This window comes from Chiloscyllium plagiosum, unplaced genomic scaffold (assembly GCF_037043375.1).
Source record: "Chiloscyllium plagiosum isolate Xiang-an unplaced genomic scaffold, Cpla_swu_hap1 HiC_scaffold_35, whole genome shotgun sequence".
NCBI lineage: Eukaryota > Metazoa > Chordata > Chondrichthyes > Orectolobiformes > Hemiscylliidae > Chiloscyllium > Chiloscyllium plagiosum.
The window spans coordinates 42,590,141-42,595,418 of NW_028270173.1; positions in this window are offsets into that span (position 1 = coordinate 42,590,141).

Below are 5,278 nucleotides of genomic sequence, written 5' to 3' on the forward strand. Positions count from 1 at the left end.
CTCTGGAAATCGAGTGGGCTCATCAATTAATTTATCAAATAATGATTCCCAACTTTTGCTTTAACAATGGGTCATACACAATCGATTAAGACTTCTTTTAAAGGATCCTCAATTTATGAAATAGGTATTAAAGGTGCGAGTTTTCTTACTTTCTCTGGTTTTTCAATTAGCTGACATGTATAACATATCTGGGAACGTTCAGTTACATCCATGTGCAGTCCAGGCCAGTTTTCTTTTTTAATTTTAGCTTTAGTTTTTTTTCTCTCGTTTATAAATGCCCCGCTGGTGGTCTCTCGCAAATCTGCCTGCATATGTGACCGACTGCATTTCCTCAAGCAGACAGCATTTTTAAAGGTAATTACATTCGGACTCTTTTCCTGTGTATGCCCTTTGACACAATTGCGTTATATTTTCCCCAGCTGATCTGTTCCACTTCAACTTCCTTATCTCTACACTTTGATATCTCCAGAATCAAGAGGGGACATTGTAACCTCGTTACTACACAGTCATGAAAAATCCCAAGGTGTGTGTTCTTCATTGAGTTCCACCTTTCCCTATCCACGTGAGTTCTCTTTTCCCAAACTGTATCTATCACGGGTTGAAACTGATTGTAGAAGCCAAACTTTAATTTATGAACAAACGCATAATCATAACCTATTTCAGCTGCTAATATTTCTGCTCTTCCACATGGTTTCTAAGAAATGAATTTTTGAACTCCTCCAAAATAATCGGCTCTCTAAGAGCGTCACAGCTTCGACCTATTTTCAATGACATCTATAAAAATGACTTTGTTTGAGCCTTTCAAACTCAATATGCGCAGTGTAGGGTACCTGCTTATATTCCTGAAACATTTTCTGCAGGCTTCTGGCACAAGCTCAACTGCAATAAAGGTAGTTTTATTTTCACATTCTCATGCGACCCATATACCTACCCTGATAGTAGCGAGAAATCATCATGAGCTCGAACTGCAAGTTTGCTTGGATCAACAATACATACATTCTCATTGGCTATCGCATTTGTTTCGCCACCTTTTCAAACGCGACGAAAAAGGCTTCCACATCCTTATCATCAAATATAGGCAATGCTGGAATATTTTAACAGGTTCTCAACATGCGTTTGGCTATCATGTGAATGGTTATCCTCACTGTCTCCCACACGAAGCTTACCTGCAGCATTCGTCCCCAACCTTTTCAGCTGGATTGCCTGTCTAAGTGATAATTTCTGAAGCTTAAACTCCCTCTATTACTTCCTTTACTGTGTCCCCTTTTCTCTCTCTTCTCTCTTTGTTTCCCTCGCTTTTCTGTCTCTCTTCTCTCTCTATCTCTTTCTTTTTTAGTTCTGCTAAACCGATTCATTATAAATGCATTTTTGATGAATAAAAAGTGAACTAAAACTAATCCAATAAATTACATACAAGGAACTACATAATAGTTTTGTGAAATATATATTCAAATAGAGAATTGATTACAAGAAACAATAAAAAAAAGTACGTAAAATAAAAATGTCAGTGCTTATTTCATAATGGAAAGTGCCCAGTCTTTCTGAATATTTTGAAGAGTAACTGGAAAAGTAGATAAAGGTAATGCAGCAAATGTAACATGTTTGTGTTTTTAAAAGGCCTTCATTCACTGAGAGCATACCACATTCATGACAAAAAACAGAGCAAGTGGAGTCAAGGACCAGGTGGAATTAACAGGAGGCTCTCTGCAAACCAGGATATTCATGAAGGTGGGATGCTTTATTCCACATAGTTTGACCCTAGGAACGTAGTTACCCCACGGTTATGTAAGGGATTTAGACTTTTGAATCATAAATTAAATTTATAACAAAGGTTAAAATAAAATGGAAGTAAATATTTGTTATTAGTGAAGACACTGTGATTCCATTTGTATAAAATAATTCACTTGTTTTAACGACATGTAAGAGCCCAAATATGGTTTAGGACAGTTGTCCCCTTGAAATTGTGCAGCGTTTTAATGAGATCCAAGCTGATCTGATTGCAACTCAAACTCTAAAATCCTGCTGGTAATCTTGGACTCATGTAAGGGAAGGATCTCGTTTCTGGGACCTCCATTACACTTTGGAAGAGAAATTTTCAAATATTGCGAACACTTGGAGAAAAATAATTCTCTCCATCTCTATTTCAAATGCGCCACCTCTTGTTTTTGAACTGCATGGTCAACTCTCTCACAACATGAAAGAACTTTTCATCATCCTCTGTCACGGCCCCTCAGTTTGTTTGTTAAATACAGTAATGAGTACTTCCTCAGTTTATGTATTTTAGCAGAACAAATAAGTGACTCTGTCTTCACTTTTCTAACCTTCAAAACTTTTGGATACAATACTGGAAAATAGCACTTGTGTGCAAAGCTTTTCTGTATATGAGATGTCTACAGAACTGTGAAGATCCCTCAATTGTGCAAACTTATTCAGTTTTCTGAGAATTAAGACTCCAGCTTTAATAAATGAAAATGTCTGATCCTTAATCAAGATTTTTATTAAAATTGGTGGAAGATTTCCGAAATATTTTGTATATGGCAAATGATTTCCCGATTCAGCCCAGCTATTAACACAATGTAGTGACATTTGACAGTAGGGGTTGATGCTGCTAATAGTACTTTGATTAGACACATCCATGACTCTACTATGATAATGAGCTGTGCACAAGTTACTGCATTCATACTGAATTTTGTACATTTACTCTCTAGCTCAAGATTCCATTCAGTATGGGAAATTCTTGATTTTTGCCATGTCAATATGACCTTAGGTTTATGGAGTGTACAATGGGACACAACAGTTGAGGGAGTTCACTGCAGGTGGAGTCATACAACAAGGAAACAGGTATTACTGTTGAAGCTGTCTGAACTGACCAGGTTTCCGAAACCAAACTAGACCCATTTGATTGTATTTGGCCGATATCCCTCTAAAACATTCCTATCTATGCAGCTGTTGAAATGTCTTTTAACTTTTGCAACTGTAATCGCCTCCACCACTTTCAATGGCACCTTGATCCATACACGCACCACCATCTGTGTGAAACTTTGTCCCTTAGGTCGCTTTTAAATCTTTCCACTCACTATAAATCTATGCCCTGTAGGTTTGGAGTCCTAAACGTGGACGAAAACATTGTCTATTCACTTGACCTATGCTCCTCAATTTTATAAAACTCTATGCGATCACCTGTCGGCCAACTATGCTCTTACAGAAAATAGCCCACCCTATTCAAACTCTCCTTATAACTCAAGACTTCTAGTCTCAGTAATATCCTTGTAAATCTTTCTTTTCTTGCACCCTGACACATTTAATAACATCCTTCCTACAGTACTCTAAAAGTTGCCTCACCAATGTCTTTAACAGCTGAAACATGACATCTCAACTCCTGGACTGAAAACTCTAACTGATGAAGGGATGAATGCCAAGTGACAACTTCACCAGCCTTTCTAACTGTATCCCCATTTTAAAGAAACTACGTCCAATTACCCGTAAGACTGATTTGATAACACTCCTCAGGGCCCTACCATTAACTGCAAGTCCTGTCCTTGTGTATCTTAACAACATGCAATGTCAGAAATTTATATGCATTGAATTTCATATGCCATTTCTCTGCCCACTGCTCTAGCAAATCAAGATTATACTGTACTCTGAGATAATATTCTTATTTGTCCACTATACTTCCAATTTTGGTGTCATCCACTAATTTACGAATCATGTTCCAACATTCATGTCAAAATCGATGGTATAATTTATGAACAAGAACAAACTCAGTATTGATCCGTGTCGCACACTGCTGGTCACAGGCCTTAAGTCTAAACAACAATCTTCACTCTGTCTCCTACACTCAAATCAGGTTTGTATCCAACTGGCTATCTCTCCCTGGATCCTATGTGATCTAACCGTACTAATCAATCTACCATATGGAATCTTGTCAAAGATTTCAGTAAAGTCCATGTAGACAAAGCCTATCGTTTTGTCTTCATCTCAATATTTTGTCACATCTTCAAAAGAATCAGTCAAATGTTTGAGAAATGTTTTCTGTCATACAAAGCTATGGTGACTATTCATAATTAGTCCTTACCTTTCCAAATTTTTACCAATCTCTAAGAATACCCTCTAATAATTTACCACCACTGACATGTTCACCAGTCTGTAGTGCCATGGTTTTCCTTGCTAGCTTTCTTAAGAAATGACACAACATTAGCCACCCTGCATTCTTCTAGCACATCACCTGTAGCTTTAATGATACATATCTCTATGGCAGGGTCCCAGAATTTCTTCGTTAGCGTCCCACATTGTCATGACCTAATCATGTTCAAGAATTTATCCGCCTTGATACATTTTATGACTTCCAGCAACTCCTGTTCTGCAATGTGGCCTCTTTTCTTGACATTACCATTTGTTTCCCAGAATTCACTAATTGCCATATCTTCCTACATGGTAAGTACTGACCAAAAGTATTCATTTAGAAATTTAGCTGTTTCCTGTGGCACCACACATAGACGACCTCATTGATTTCAAGGGGTCCTCTTTTTCCCATGATTACACTTTTGAAAGGGTAGTCTCATGCAGCTGAACGATGTGGAGATGTATTGGAAGAAAATGGTGTGATGAATTATTTCAAAATCCGAAGATAGATTTAGAAACTGAACCAATCAAATGGCTCTGCTGATTTTGACTACAGCTAATTTGGGACTGAAACAGAGACAGAAATGTGATTGGAAATGTTTAACTGTGGCTTTTTGGGAAAGGAGCTTCGAAAAAGTGTTGAAGGTGAGGTGGAGGTTTGCAAGGGTCATGAGTTTGAGGCTTATAATTTTGGATCATTCAAAATAGTTGAAATTTTGATGGTGAGAAAGACAGCACAGTTAACAAACTGCAGTTTATGCGATGACGTTGTGTGGTTAGCCAAGCAGCAGGAGAATCAATGTTCCGAGCATTCGCTCTACTTCAGGAATTTCTGAAGAAAAGCGTATGCTCGAAACTCCGATTCTCCTGCTCCTCGTATACTGCCTGGCCAGCGGTCCTTTTCCAACACCACACTTCAACTTCTATACAGAAAGGCTGGATGGGCTGGAACATTTTTAACTGGAGTGTAGGAGCTTGAGATGCGACCTGAAAGGAGAATATAAAATAATAAGAGGTGTAGATAAAGTTAATGATGGTTTCCTTTTCTGAAGGATGGGGGATTTAAAGACTTGAGGACATATTTTTTTAAGATGAGACGGACGAGATTTAAAAATAACATAATAGCCGGATGCTGCCTGACATGCTGTATTTTTTC